This window comes from Malus domestica, chromosome 14 (assembly GCF_042453785.1).
Source record: "Malus domestica chromosome 14, GDT2T_hap1".
Taxonomy (NCBI): Eukaryota; Viridiplantae; Streptophyta; class Magnoliopsida; order Rosales; family Rosaceae; genus Malus; species Malus domestica.
In genome coordinates this window covers 22875181-22891794 of record NC_091674.1, presented here as the reverse complement: position 1 = coordinate 22891794, position 16614 = coordinate 22875181, and the positions used below count along the sequence as shown (strand labels likewise).

General features: G+C 38.2%; 1 long non-coding RNA gene and 2 pseudogenes across 1 annotated transcript; 2 read left to right on the top strand and 1 right to left on the bottom strand.

The window, feature by feature from the left end:
* Window positions 1–1085: 1085 nt before the first annotated feature.
* On the top strand, window positions 1086–3352 carry LOC139187656 (probable sugar phosphate/phosphate translocator At5g25400; annotated as a pseudogene).
* Window positions 3353–4828: 1476 nt separating this feature from the next.
* On the bottom strand, window positions 4829–13180 carry LOC103431100 (uncharacterized; annotated as a pseudogene).
* An 847-nt stretch (window positions 13181–14027) lies between these two features.
* LOC139191091 (uncharacterized) lies at window positions 14028–16055 on the top strand. Its single transcript, XR_011575236.1, has 2 exons — window positions 14028–14248; window positions 15607–16055. It is a non-coding gene; the product is annotated as an uncharacterized lncRNA (long non-coding RNA).
* Window positions 16056–16614: the final 559 nt, after the last annotated feature.

Sequence of the window (16614 nt, the reverse complement as noted above, 5' to 3'; positions counted from 1 at the left end):
AGGAAAAATCACAGAGGCATTTCAATCTCCCCTGCCCACAAGTTTGGCTTCCACACCAGCAGTGGGTTTCGAACCCGAAATCTCCAGTTTTTAGTTTTAAGAAAGCCTTATAGTCCGTCCTTTATCACTGAGCCACCAAATTGTGGTTATTCCTGAATCTTTAACTTTTGCTATAGTAATAGAGAGATTTGAAAAGACGTTGCTATAATAAAGTGGAAAGCATTTTGCTCACTTCTATAAACTATGATGTATGCTCATCCTACAATCATTTGTCACGTGTCATTTTACTTAATTTTAGTTTTTTTTTTTTCAAAATTAAAAAATAGCATTTAATGTGAAGATTTACTAGAATTAAGTGAAAAAATACATGGTAAATTATTAAATGTATGATGAACGTACATTATAAATATCGTAGTGAGCAAAAATGCTTCCAATAAAGTATCAATAATATGTATTGTCGATTGTCGATTGTCGATTGGTTAGAGTTTCATAATAAATTAGCAACCAAAAGCCCTCAAGATTAGTCCAAATAGTGAAAGGAGGCAAGAAAATGAATTAGAATTCAGATAGGTCAAAAGCTCGATTGCAATGCATCTTCCTTGCGTAGAAAAGGAAGGGAAAATCAAACCTTTGTTTAATATTTTTCTAATACTTTAATTTTGGCAGTGTTGCTTCAATAATCTCAAACAACACTTGCTCCAATGAACAATCACAACAAATCACCATCCAAAGGTCACCCAACACCGTAGATTTGTTGACACTAAAAACACTAAAGGGTAAATTACATAAAATTACCTTAACTATTGATCTCACGACACTATCATACTTCATCTTTTAAAATTGATAATGTCATACCTCATCTTTAGAATTTAGTCCAATGTTATACCTTCTGTTAGCTTAGCCGTGAATTTCTCAGTTAAATGCTGATGTGGCTTGATTCGAGGCCCACTTTCTATTAAAAAAATAATAATTTACCCTTTAAAAAAAAAAAAAAAAAAACCAACCCCAAACACCCATCTTCCCCCAACCCCTTCCCCTTCCCTGCAATCCAAATCCAAAACCCAAATCCCATCCCCTTCCCCTTCCCCTTCCCTGCAACCCCCGATCTCTTCCCCCATTTCTCTCACTAAAATCAAGCTCTCACTCCCTTCTTCTATCACTTTGAATCTGACTTTGTCTTCCTCTTCCTTAACCCCCCACCCTTCTTTCCCCTTCTTCCCCACCACCACCGAAAACCCACCTCAAAAATGGGCAAGGGTGGCTCCCTGAGTGAGAGCGTGATAAAAAAGATCCTCCTCTCCTACACCTATGTCGTCATCTAGATCTTCCTTTCCTTCAGCATCATCGTCTACAACAAATACATCCTCAACAAGAAGATGTACAACTGGCCCTTCCCTATCTCCCTCACCATGATCCACATGTCCTTCTGCGCCTCCCTCGCCTTCCTCCTTGTCCTCGTCTTCCCCCTCGTCGAGCTCGTCACCATGTCCCGCGACCTCTAGCTCTCATCCGTCGTCCCCATCGGCGCCCTTTACTCCCTCTCCCTCTGCCTCTCCAACTCCGTCTTCCAGATGCTTAAGGCTGTCATGCCCGTCACTATTTACTCAATTGGCGTCTCCTTAAAAAAAGAGTCATTCAAGACCAACACCATAGTCACCAGGATCTTCATCTCCATCAGCGTCGCCATCGTCGCCTATGGCGAGGCCTAATTCGACACATGGGGCATCATCCTCCAGCTCGGCGTCGTCGTATTCGAGGCCACCCGCTTTGTCTTGATCCAAATCCTCCTCACATCCAAAGACATTACCCTTACCGCATCACATCTCTCTACTGTGTCGCGCCTTGCTGCTTGGCTTTCCTTTTCGTCCCCTGGATCTTTGTCAAGTACCCGGTTCTGCGCGTGTTCGTGGCGGGAATTTCCGTGGGGAATGCTTCTTGGCCGACGAGCACACAGCTCCCCGAGAGGTTGGTGCTGGTTGATGCTTTCTGTCGGGCTTCTGCTTTACTGGCGGGCTTGTCGGGCAAAGCCTGTCGGGCAAGGCTTGTCGGGCAAGGCTGAAAGAGAAGGACAGAGTTAACTTTGAAAGGTGCCTTTGTGAGGCCTTAGGTGTAGGCCTTGAGGCTCACGATCAAGATTAACTTTGAATTGCTCAGGCGTGCCACTACCATCTTCAGCATGGCAGATGTAGAACGGATGTTTGAGTTTTAATTATATATATTCGAGAGACTATGTTAGTTATTGACAGGTGCCTTTGTGGGGCCTTAGGTGTAGGCCTTGAAGCTTCCCATAAATAACTAACTTAGTACTCAAACACATAAGGTTCCTTTTGTTAGTTATATGGGTCTTATAACCATCATACTTCTGATTACCTGAGCTCAAAGAGCAGAATGAATCCAAATAGGTGCCTTTGTGGGGCCTTGAATAGGCCTTGAGGCTTCCCATCAGAACCCCTTATGTACTCAATGTTCTTGCCCGAGAAATAGGATGAATCCAAATAGGTGCCTTTGTGGGGCCTTGAATAGGCCTTGAGGCTTCCCATCAGAATTTATCCCGTACTCGAACATTCTTGCCCGAGAAATAGGATGAATCCAAATAGGTGCCTTTGTGGGGCCTTGAATAGGCCTTGAGGCTTCCCATCAGAATTCATCCCGTACTCGAACATGATATGGTCATCATAATATAACAGAAATAAAACTAAGTGGCAGGTCGATTACTTGCGCCCTAAGTAACTTCGGACTTCTTGTTTATCAAAGCTTGTCGTGGATGGGTTAAGTCCACATCAGGTTCTTTTTTATGCCTTGAGGCCAAGGACTTTTTAGGGTGATCAAATCTTATATGCCCGAGGGCTTAGAACTTAGATCTGGCTTGAACTGTGAAGACATATTCAAATCGGATTCAAGCGCTGAGAGAGTCTTTTAATAGCCATATTACTAGAAATAACTTGGATACAACTTGAAGTATACAACATATTGCTAGGCTAATGAATGAAAAGACAAAAACAAAGAAGGTTGGGCAAGGCTGATCGTCTTGCAACTTCCTATCTTTGTGGGTTAACAGAAGGTTTGAAAGCTTAGAAAATGGGTTGGGAAGTGAGTTTGCAGAAAGAAAATCGATACTACAGCAGGCGTTGAACAGGGTAGCAGAGCTATTACAAAGGGTTTGTCCCGAAAGGGATGAAGGCTTGGGCTGACTACAGCTTCGTTTTGAAGGCAAATATGGCTTTGAGTAGAGTTTGTGCTTTTGTTTGTTTGTTTGAGTGTCCTTTATTCTGACTTATCTTTCTCCTTTTATAGCCACCTTGGCTTGGCCTCCTGTAGCAATAATCTTGCCCGAATGCAGTTTGAAAGATAGTGACTCATCAACTATTTACTTGTACTGCCATCATAAAGTACTTTTGGGCTGATTAGCTGGCTGGTCTATACCACTTGACCCTTGGGTAGGTGAGCAAGTGGTGCAAATGATCTGCACCTAGTAGGGAAAGGCCCTTTCTGCTTTCTAGGTCTGGGCTGAGCTTCGGGCTTTTCCTTCTCTTTTTGGGCCAACTCCCTTCTAAGCCCAAAGTTTAAGTTTCAACCCAAACAGCGTGATTAGTTGAACTTCCATTTCAATTTCTTGATTTTTGGGACCAATTCTATCTACGCATTTGCTCTGAATCTCGCCGTGTTCTTGCTTGTCGGAAAGACCTCGGCGTGGGTAGGGAAGGGGTCGGGGAAGATAGGTGTTTGAGGTTTTTTTATTTTTTTATTTTTTTTATAAGGATAAATTATTATTTTTAATATTTTTTTTATTTTTTAATAAAAAAATGGGTTCCGAATCAAGCCACGTGAGCATTTAATTGAGAAATTCACGGCCAAGCTAACAGAATGTATAACATTGGATCAAATTCTAAAGATGAGGTATGATAGTGTCATGAGACCAATAGTTGATGTAATTTTGTATAATTTACCTAACATTAAAACATAGCTTTACTTTGTATAAACTTTCATAATTTAGGGCCGAAAGTAGCTTTCCATACATACATACATATATATATGGCTTTACATACATCCATATTTTCATTAGGAATTAGGTGGCTGTCTCTGAAATTTCGGGGGCCTTGTGCGAAATTTATAAAAGCGCCCCTCTCTAAGATAGTTTTAGAAAAGTAGGACAATGTATTGATGCTAGAAAACAATCACTTAAATCAAAACAAACTATAGCACCCACTTATTGCAAGTTCACAAATGTCATTAATAATAAGTAAAAAAAGCTACAAATATATAAGGTTTTAAAAGACGCTAGGCGTTAGTTGGACGATGGGCTGGGGTCTAGCGCCTAGGCGGCTAGGTGGATTTAAGTAAATCTATTGTATTTTGTGTAAATAAGTGTCTGTTTATACTTAACAAATATATAATTTCATCATAAATTAGAAATAGAATGACATATATATTATGAAGTATTTGAACATAATGAAAATATAGAGAGCAAACATATAATGTGTGTTTTTTTAAGTGTTCAATAAGTCTCTTACAATTTATTAGAAATAATAAAATGCAAAAGAAAAGTTATCTATTTTCTATTTAAGTAAGTCGCAACCTAGGCAGGTGTCTAGGCGGGTCTGGGCAGTCTAGGCAGGTGTCTCAGCAGGTCTAAACGCCATTTCTTAATTTTCAAATGCTTAGGCATTAATTGGGATGGTGACCAGCTGCCTAGTGCCTAGGTGGCTCTAAGCAAAGATTTTTGGAACAGTGCAAATATAACTTCACTAAATGATTGAAAGCATTTCAATCTTCAACAAACAAACATGAAGAAAAAACTTCAAAACTAATATACAACAGTATTATATAATGAAGTTGAAAAATATCCTTTTAGGATGTTACTATTGATACCCAAAATATCTTATTGCACTCCAAATTTTTATATTTAGATTTAGAAAAATAACTCTTTTAAGCACTGCACAATGAGATTTTAAAGTGCTAACAAAAATTATTTTTAAATATTGAACATAATACATAATATTAGATGGCAAAAATTTAGGGCCTCTTAAAATTTGGAGCCGTGTGCGACTGCATCTTTCGCTTCCCCTCAACGCCCCCTCCCCTTCCATTCCATGCCAAGAAACAAGCACAACAAAAACCAATCTCATATGATCCTCTAAGAGTCCTCCGTATGCTGCCAGTGCATCTCCGAGATCCCGTGTCCCCGTGAAAATGTTGCCTTCAAATGGCAGCATTTTTCCGGTACAGCATGTGGCTGTGCAAGGAACTTGATCACAGGGTTGGTATGTACAGCAGGAATATGAAGGTCAACTGAGAACTCACTGCTATTCGCTAACTTCTCGAATTTCTGCTCAATTGCATGATGGTTCCTGCTATTGTACAATTGGATTAGCGTCCCAATCTCTTTCTTTGGATTCCTGATGGATTTATTATCTTCAAGTTCACCTTGACTACTTATTGTCTCTCCTAGTAACAAGCAAGGGGCCTTGAACCAGTCTTCAAGGAATGAAGCTTTCTGTATCCGCAGGAAGAAAAATAAGTCCGAGAAAGAAAACACATATTACGCCTTAATGTTTCAAATTATCAATGTTTGCAGTTTGCACAAACACAGACACCAGATAAAAACCCCAATTGGATGCAGGTAGTCGGCGAATTCTTTTAAAGAGTATGGACATCTATTCAGCAAACATGAACTATGAACACATGACCATTTTCTTTATCTCCAAGGTAAAAATTGTTATTACGGTTCACTTGGTCACTTCGTGAAAATGATCTAAGGTAACAAATATGTATGCCATGATAAAATCCCTTTCTACAATAAAACTTGTGCCTGAGTAACCACAAACACTATATAGACCAAGTTAATTCAAGCTACGTGTAAGAATACTTACTTTTACAAGGAAATCTTTGACGGGTTCATGATCTGAACTTGAAGTGAGGATAAGAACATGCAACACGGTTGAGGTCAACTGAACCAAGCAGAAGAAAAAGCTATTAAACACATCATATACCTCAAACGCATGCACACTAAACCATAATGCACGGTTTCACCCAATATGAATACATAACTGCTCAGGTGCATTATGTACCTGGTTTTCGAGTGCAACCCTATATTTGAAATTTGACGGTGATGCAATCCGGTCTGAACCTTGATTCTCTAATATATGGACCAAACCCTGGATGACATTTGGGAAGGATTCTCCATAATCTACAACAAATCAATAGGCTTCTCTTTTAGTTTCCAGATTATATGAAGGAATGGTTAAAAAAAATCTCATACAAAACACAACGAGCAATATATTCTTCATTTGAGAATGCAATCAAAAGATGCAATCAAAAGATGCAATCAACCAATTGAACCGATAGTAGTAAAAAATCGAACTTTGGTGAAGACTGATAGCTGATATAGCATTGTGGAGTTACCAAGGCAACCATGACACAGGAACAAGAGTAAATTTAACTACATACCAAGGATTGATGCTGGCACAGCCAAAGCAGAAGCAGCTTGAATCCTGATCTTAAAGTTGGAAGAATCGTGCAATAGCAGTAGAAGAATACTACACATAGATGAAGCCCTGTCAGAAAACAATGCATAGTTAGCTTTTTTTTTTTTTTTTTTTTTTTTTGTAATGATTTATAGAGCTTACTTTCATACTTTAGAACCATGCAGAGAAAAACACTAGTAAGTTATTGGGCGGCATTTCAACCTCATACATAAATAAATTGATTTCAAACAGGAGAAAGAAACATTGTATCCATGCCAACACAAGATTCAAAACTATACCAATCCATGTCTTGCAATCTTAATGTCTCATTCAGAAATAGGTTGCTCAAAGCATGACAAACATTCCATTGGACCTGTTAGGTGCACAGTAAATTTGGGTCGATAACAGAAGATAATGAGGATACAGTCTCATCCATGCCATTCAAATTAGAAAAGAAAATTCCAGCAAGTTAGGACTGTAAGCATGATACCTTAACATTACCAGTCGTAACACAAGAAATCAATGCCTGAATGACTTGCTCAAGCCAACGTGAATCTCCCAAAGAAGCTGGATGGCATGACAGTGACACATCTCTTTGACTTCCTTCCCTGTAATTGCTTGATGGTATTTTGTAAGGTTTAGTGCTCTTTATTGTCGATCCATTATTGTCTACTGTCCTGTCACTACCGCTTCTATATTTGATAGATCTTGAAAGATTCCCCTGAGCCCTTACAGCATTTGATTTAACCTAATAGAAAGAAGAAAATATTCAGAGCTGTAAGATACACATATATTATTGATGACTTGAAATGAGCAGATAGTCAATGAATTAAAGCAAAAATAGTTTCGCATAAAACTAGAAGAACCATAATCATTTCCTATCTATGAATTCTTTACATCCAACTGATATTGATGACTTGGCTTATTAATATACTATTCAATCAACATATATAAAAGGAAATGACTTGGTTATTAACATACCTTGTCTCCATCCTTGGTCAGACGCAAAGCACACTCGGTTAATAATATGAATAATTTAGAGATTTCGGGATAGCCTATATAGAAAGTGAAAAAAAGAACAAAAGAAAGAAGATTAGTAGTTTGAAAAGACAATGATGCAGTGGAAATACAATTGATTTCGCTCTTCTAAATTAAGCTGACCTCCAGATTGTTTCAAGGAAAAATCATCAATACAATGACGGATAGAATCACAAATGTTCGCCACAGCCCAAGAAGCAGTTATTCACACCTGAAATAAGAATTATACAGACGGCTTTGACTGATTATGAAATAAAATGAAACCAACCTAAAACTAGATAAATAGAAAAATACCGAGACCAGGGGATCACGTGTGTTAATCTCCACAGCATGAACAAACTCATCAAGGATCTATGCACAATATAATTTGAGTTCTTAATGAATTTCTGTCCTAGATTCTTGAACAAAGCATAAAATTTATAGAGGATCAAGTCAATAACAGATAATAAGAACTCTGAGAAATCATTCAATTCCATTCAAAAACATGTCAGGATCACCTTTGAGAAACTTGAGGAAACATTGATATGACTCCAAGGGCTCGACAAGCAGCTGACCTAACTGAAGGCACATCATTTACGGCAGCACGAACCTAAAAAGATTTTGTAGATATAACTGATAAGAAAAAAGCTTTCTAATTTCTATTCCATTTACATATACAAAGAGGTTAAGGTATAACACCAGTGATTAGTTACAAGAAAACATACACAAGAAGAAAGAATGAAGTCTTGTTTTTTCTTTGAGAATGAGAAGTATACAGAAGAGGTTATACCAGCAAAACATGTAACCGATGCTGCTCTCACCTTCAAGGAAAAATAAAAAGTTCAGAACAGTACACAAAAAACACAAAAAGATAAATCTCGGAAAAGTCAATTGTTTATATCATTATTAACTAACCACTGCAGAAGTATGGTGCAGAATCAGAGGCATATGCTTCTCAATTGCCTCACACCACTGCTCCGTTCCAGATTGACATGATGTGGGTTCATCTATTGTATTTTCTGAGTTCTCTGGTTCATACAATGGCACCGATGAAAGTTTCTTCATCCTTACGCAGTCCGAAATAAATGGAGCATCAAGTAACTTATCATCTAAAGGGTCTTCAGTTCCTTTAAATCCTGATATTGCACGTAGACATTTGTCCAGAACCTGATAATTGACATCAATGATCATTATATATATATATAGGGAACTGTTATTAACACTCCAAAAATCTCATTCTACACTCCTCACAAGTGTATTTTTCTAATTATAGAAAGTTTGGAGTGTGAAATGAGATTTTCGGAGTGCTAATGAGATGTCCGTAAAGGGAAAAAATCAATTATATGAATATGGCCTAAAAATACCGCTCTGTAAGAAGGTCTCGCTCATTTCTAATGTAAAACAAACTCAAAGAAGAACAAAGTATTTATTTACTATTTTGGAGAGGAAAAATAGCAGATGTTAAAGGATACTTACTTTAATAGTAGCTGTAATGACTTTTTCCCCAATAAATCTGACAAAATTTCCAGTATTTCCCTTCCAAGATCCTGTAGGCACTTCATGAGTAGCTGCCCTCAAAACGCCATAAACAATGGTGGAAATTTGTTCCCAACAGGAGAACATTATGCTTGGGTAATTGTGGGACACAGCCCTAAGCGCCTACAAGAAATAATATAAGCCTTAGATATAATCACCACATGCTTTTAAGAAAAGAAAAAAGCGCACAGAAAAGAAAGACACTAATAGTAAAACCACAAGCATTTTCATAACAGTTGATGGCATGCTACATGCTTGTCCAGAAAAGAATCAGCACTGCTGTAAAACCTGATTATCAGAAATCAAATACCTGAAGAGCCTCAAAGCATATCGTTGGGTTGCTAACTTGTTCTGAAAATCGGAATAGCATAGAGAGAACACCTGACTTCTTTATAGCCTCAACAAAATCTGGAGAAAGGTCGTACCCAGTGCACAAGGCTCCCGCTTTACGCAGGGTCTGGGAGAGGTGTGTAGCTTAAGAATTAGCAAACATGAGCACCAGTAAAGTTTATCAGTTTATGCTACCAAAATTAAGCCTACCATTCGATATCTCTACCAGAACCATTTCTCTAACTTGCAGTGAAGAAGGTGAGATATTCAGAGCAGTTGTCAAGCAACTAATAGAAGAAGCCTATTCAACAAGATAAAATAGTACAAGATAAAACAGTGAAGAAAAGCAGGCAATGCAGATATTACTCTTTACCTGAAAATTAAAAGGAGAAAAGGACAACTAACCAGCAGACCAGTGTGACCACTTTTGAATGTAAACCCATTTTTCATCCTTTCTTGTAGAGATGTAAAAACTGTTGGCATCAACTCTCCAGGCATTCTTGAATATCTGTAAAATGATCATTGATAGGAAATATAATTAAACAAGATTTTCCTCAAAAAATGAGTAGGGAGTAACATCATGCATCGTTCTGTTGTGTATACAAAGTGTTTAAAAAAAAATTAAAAAAATGCTATTAAAAAATATCAGTAAAAAAAGCACGCCACTTTTCCTATCCTCATTGCAATAAATAAAAGAATATTCTTTGGAATCAAGGTTTTACGTATCTCCTACACAAAAGTAAGGGAAGTTGGTAAGGGAAAGATTCAAACTCAAAAAAGGCCAATAAAGGCAAATTAAAATGCTACTAAAGCTGTGAGCCAAATTGCCCAATTTTAGAATTGAATTATGAAAAGTACACACTGAATAGTTCTAACTTGAGGTTTTGTAATCTGAATACATCTTAAGTGAAACATACAAAGAAAAATTGGTTTAAACACTAAATCACATTTAAACGAAACCAAACAAAAGAAGCAAATCATTAACAATTTCAAAAGTTTGGGGGAGAACACATACGGTGTAGATGATCTCAAAAGCATGAGAATCTTGAGCAGGGATGCCATCAATCTACTATGAGTTTCACATTGAATTAAGTATAAAATACCTACACCATATACATCATAAATATTGTAACGTAAGTTACTTGAACAAATAAAAGTAATAAATAATTGCAGCAGAAGTTTGAATTTGTGCAGCGTAGTGGCTTTCACATACCTGTATGAAGCTGCATTAGTATATGTCCAAGGGAACTTGAAAGCGCTTTGAAAGATCCACGTTTAGAAGATTCCTTGAACTCTGCTACCTGGAGAAACACAGAAGATGGGCCATCCAACATTGCTTCCAGGGTTGATGCAGAAGCAACCCGTGCCTAGCCACCATAGAGGAGCACATGTCAGCTAGAAGCACCACTGAACATAAATTATTATATAACCATGAGAGTATGTTTCAAAGTTGTGAAAATGAGAAAACGAATTCCCATGAATCATAGCACAAGTGCAAAGATATTTTACAAAAACAACAGGGCCCAGGTGTCAAGTAATTCACCATAAGCAAGTGTGGTGACTAAATCTAATAACAACAGTTAATGACACCTTTAGATAAGGATCAAATAGCAAGCATGTCATTAGTGTTGCTTCATATTTCCTGTAATTCAGAACATAACAGGAAGAAGTGAGTTTGGTGATAGAGGATCAAGTTTATGAAATTAACTATTCAGGAGTAGGAGAAAGTGGGATGCTTTACCTTGGTCGCAGTACATCACTGGTTGGCAAAAGCAGCGTCCATTGGCTAGTAAATGATTTGGAATCAGCTTGACAAAGATCCTTCACCAAATTAACAAAGAAAGGAAGGTAAGTGAGCAAACAGTAAAAGAATTCATTGTCATATTGTCCACTGCTTCAATCGAATCACTAAGATTAATGTGGAGAGATGAAAGGTTCAAGGAAATTATTGGGTCCAAATGAACCTTTTTCTACAACAATTCTTCATTCCTTTGACGTTTCCGAGTCTTACATAATATGCATTGGTCATTACTTAACCTTACATAGCAACATTAATCACTTAATACCGAGCTTTTTCTTCTAGTTAGCTTACACCCCAAGATACAATCGGATACCGTGATGTCAAATAATATCTTCCCCCTTTAAGAAAGATAAGAGATCAAAGATCTTTAGGAGGTGAGATCCTAGGACAGGGCACATCCTATTCTGTAGCCCATTATTGACATTGAGACAAAAAGGAGAGAATACCAAAAGACAACAAACAACAATGGCAGCTACTCCAACTTTAATAACTTTGACATTAGGAAAAGGATACGAACCAAAAAATTGCAAAACTTACCTGTATACAAACAATGGCAGCTACTCGGACTTTTGATTTCTGAACGTTGTCAGTGTCTTTAATTGATCCATCACTGTCACCGTAATCTGAATCTGACAATGCAAACTCATTCGCGGAAGATTCATGATCTGATAAACTTTGAGAACCCCGAGCTTCACTCTGCTTCATATTTGAATTGTCCCCTTGGCGCAGGTGTGGAGGCCTATATGGAGTACAATTGGTCTTTTTAGAATCTTCCAAACCCAGCTTAAGGCTTGCTAAACTAGGTTCCTTTTCTTTTTGACCAATTACTGAACAGGTATGCTGGGGTTTGGATTCAAGTCACGTACCATTGGCAATAATATATAAAGGTGACAAATTCATTTATAATATGCCGAAGCAAGCATAGTAGAGATTGTTGGAATACCTGGACATAAAAGCGTCTTCCATAAGCTGGCTTTTAGCTACCAAGCCATCCATCACTAGTTCATAGCAAAACCTTATCAGCATCACATATATATACACACACACAGAGAACTACAAGCTAAAAATATAGTACCGCGACCTCAATCGTTGATCTCCAGATGTCCAATGGAAAGTATGAGCCAACTCGGGAGATTGCCTCTCCAACCATAGTAAATGCAAGTGTCTGAATTTCCCATAAGCTTCCATATCGAGGGACCGGCATTCTCTTCCCAACTTCAAGAACCGAGCTTTGGTTGAGAATCGAGTTCGAAAAGCAGCTCAACTCTGCGTGAGAGCTCTCAATGATTCGCAGCAGGAACTTCACCAGCAGAACCTCCTCCGCCATCGAGCGTTTCCTCTGATACGTGCTCATAACACGCCTAAAGATAACGAGTTTTACAAATTACAATCGAATTCACAAGCAGAACGCGTTTTCCAAAAATCGAACCGAAAACCAGATGAGCTTGAGCTTACCTTAGAGTCTGTAGAGCTTCCATAACCTGCGTGAACGACGAAGAGCCGATGAAATAGCGAAGCATTTTGTTGACGAAGTCGAGGAGGAGAGTCCACGAAGCTGAATTGATTACGAGAGGAATGCGATGGGAGATGTCATGGATCTGAATCAAACGACTAAAATTTTCAAAATTTTCAAAGAAAACGAAGAAGCAGAGGAGCAAAGGCAAATTCTCAGTCGTATACATACCAAGTGAGTTATGTGAGTGAAGGTCGGAGTAAGGTCTTCTCCGCTGTGAGGCTTCGCGGTGACGAGCTCCATGACGAAGAGCAAATCGGAGGTGACTTCCTGAGGAGGGAGGTCGGGGGCGGCGGAGAGGAGAGTATGGGAATGGGAGAAGATGGAATGATGGAGGAGTTCGGGGATTGGAGTGCGTAAAGGAGTTGTTAGGGTTTTGTCCCTCACTGTTAGAAACGCCGTCCTCCACCACCGTACTGGCGATGACGACGGTGATGATGCCGCTGCCGCCATTTCGAGGGTGGCTTCTCAGTCCCTCCAATTCCAACCCACGTCAGTTGTTGTATCGGGCATTGTCCAAACTGATTCGGTTGAACAAGAGACCGGTCCATTGGGCTTAAAAATTGGGTCACAGGCCCATTCGAGTTCGGACACTTTGACCATGCCAATCGTTTGGTACTCTTCACAAAAGCAAGGGGATCTCTTGTATTTGGTCCTGCCGAAACTCATATTTTTCCTCGTTACCTTGGGGTGCGTTTGGTACGTGGGACGGGACGGGACGAGGCGTTCCGTCCCGCGTTTGGTGCGCTAAAAATGGGTGGAACGGGCTGTTCCACGTGACAGATTTTGAGTGTTTTTGCGTCCCACCTCCCCCCTCTGGAACGGGTTTGTTCCACGTCTGTGGAACACAATGTTTTACCATTTTAAGACAAATATACCCCATGTCTTTTTCAAAAATTACACCTTCGTTCCGTCCCGTCCCGTTCCGTCCCGTCCCGTCCCGTCTGCGTACCAAACGCACCCTTGAGTCTATTGTCATATATAACAGCATCGTACACAAGAATTTCTATCCCAAGTCCTTAATTTTTCACCTAAGAGTTCCCTATTTCACAACACGAAAACCATTTTCCTATCCTAATATTATCTTATCGGACTCAATATATATTGTTACGAGAATTATCTCGATTAATGACTTATAATTTCTTGGTCTAACAATATAACATGATAGAGTATTTAACGATAAAGTAATTCGCATCGCAATCTTAGGTCATAACCATCTAACTACCCTGGTGGCCACGGCATTGTAACTAAAGATCTATGATTGCATTTGCACGGTTGATGAGTCCCTTTCGTATCAAAATCTGAGCACCGTGTTCATCTTGGTTCAAAAGCCAAATCCCAACACATGCATAAATACAGAAAAAAAGGCACAAAAATATATGCAAATGGAAGGCAGCTGAGTCATACTTTGGCCACCCAAATAATTACGAGGAATTCTTGGGTAGGATTTGCCTGCCTCAAACTGGTGGGATAATCATTGAAATACGTACATAATCAGGGGCAGATCAACTTAGGAGCAGGGGGGTCAGCTAACCCTCTGAATTCTGGTGAATCTCCATGGATGATTTGGGTGCTGCCTCTTTGAAGGTTGGAGTTGCTCTTTATATATGTCATCCAATTGCTTGATAAAATGCCTTAGAGATGTGCTACTCTTTTACAGTCTAGTCCTAATATTATTTACCTTTGACTTGTTTGTTGGTTGTAATTATAATTGTAGAAAAAACAACAAGTAAAAGACTATCCAAAAATGCAAAGTAAATGAAATGGTAATCTTAGAGAATGAACAAAACATCATCATTCTTGGACAAACATATTAATGGGATACAATGATATCAATCAATTTGTTAGTGTATTCCTTTGTCAAGCATTCATATAGCAGTAACCTTGGAACATGTTAGTTACCCAAGCAAATCAGGTATTAATATGTGTGCAGTATGCATTTTCAAATGACTTCAAGCTTATCAAGACTAGATGAAATGACGATATTTATGTTAAAAAAAATTTGCGATCTATGTGCGCTATTTTACTGACCTCCTAATAATATTTCATGGATCCGCCATTGTATATAATATACATATATTTTACGTACATGTATATATATATACACACACACTACATAATATTTTCATTTTTTGTACACTTTATTTCAAAATGTACTGTACACGTGTTATACGCTTATGTAGATACTTTTCAAGTTTTTGAGGCTACTTAAAAAATATGTTCATGAGTGTATAATATGCTATTATCTTCAAGTTGAATGCATGCATTTTCGCATGTTGATTAATATTACATATAAAATTCATTTATTATACAAATATTACAGCGCGTCAATTTTTTTTAACAATATAGCATGTCATTTAAGCACGAAGAAAATAATTTTTTTTGTAAAAAGAACTTTTAACATTTTAAATAATTGTCGAACTCCGTATTTATTTAAGCAAACTGTATAATAATATAGGAACATATTTTTACGTGCTATACACGCATCCTCTTGTACTAACTATGAACCATCATTTTCGGCAATTAAGATAGAGTATTTCGTGCAACTGCCACACTACAGTAACGGACACAGTGTGAGGATCATAGGTCAGTAGCGGCGTAAACAAATTATATGAAGTGGGTGGTCTTTTAATGTGTGCGGGCAAACGGAGCACGTGACCTAGACACTCGCCAGCCAGATAGGCTGAGTCACACATGAGCACTATCTGCATGTCTATTTCCTGCCATCACATAAAAAACGAAAAACTGATGCCCTAGCATAGCATGTACAGACATGGGCTAAAGCTGAAACTGAAAGCAGCCTCAACCAAACACATTGAATGTTATCCCAATCTCCTTATTACTTATGTTCTGAAGTTACCTTCGAAGCACGCAACCTCACTAAAATAATTCTCAGTTGGCTTTGTTTTCTTTTGTTTTGTGTGTTTTATTAGTTGGTTTTGCAGGTTGGTGATGAAGAAAGTTCGAAGTGTGTGTGTGGCCTACTTGGAAAGCCCACAGCCACAAGATGTGAACTGTATTACCCGACTGTGTGGGTCCAAATAAGCGCCGTCCTTCCAAGCCCATACATAAACTCATTTACTCTTTGTGGCCTAGTGTACCCTTGAGCTTCTTCCAAAATTGTTTACAATTTGGGGTACGTTGGTTAACAATGACAACGTATGTCTAATGCATCCTGGTGTTGGCTTGCTAACAAATGATGAGGTATGTTACAGTTAGTCGTTTGCGTGCATGTGATTGATATTAGAGAGCTAATGCAAGAGATGCATGAAAACGTTACATTTCTCCTGCACTTGGCAAGGCAACTCATCCACTTGGCAAGGCAACTCATGCATTACTTGTCCATCATGACTAGAAAAAATTATCATTTATATCAACAGTTAGAAATTATCTATGCACGTAGCAAACGCTAATAAAATTTGCCTCAGGCTTAGGCTGTCGTGACTAGTCTACATCAATGTTATAAAGCTATTATTTTGGTGCTACATCAAAGCATTTTATGGATGTATTGTAACAGAATAATTCTAGTTAGACCAACTTTTTAGACAATATTTACAAATCATGCGATGTGTCACCTCACCAATAAGAAAAACGTAAATTAATCAAAACTTAACTAGTAATTCAATAATCTATAACCACGTCATATGGTTTACAAAATATGCTTTAAAAATAAAGAAAACTAATGAAAAGGGCTTTAAAAACTTTGAGTTTTAATGATAAAGAAAAATAAAGGGTAAAGTGAATAGTATCAGGATTGACTTTTTAGTGTAAAAATGTGGTTTTTCGTTAAAGTGAACAGTACGGGAGCTTTTCGTTAAATAAATATAATCTCTCTCATATTACCCATTATAAAATAATAGATGTTGCCTTCAGAAATAAAGTGACTCGACATTTAATCTTTTGAATACCAAGCATCCAAGGAATCAAAGATGAGATGGGGCTACAGAAATGTC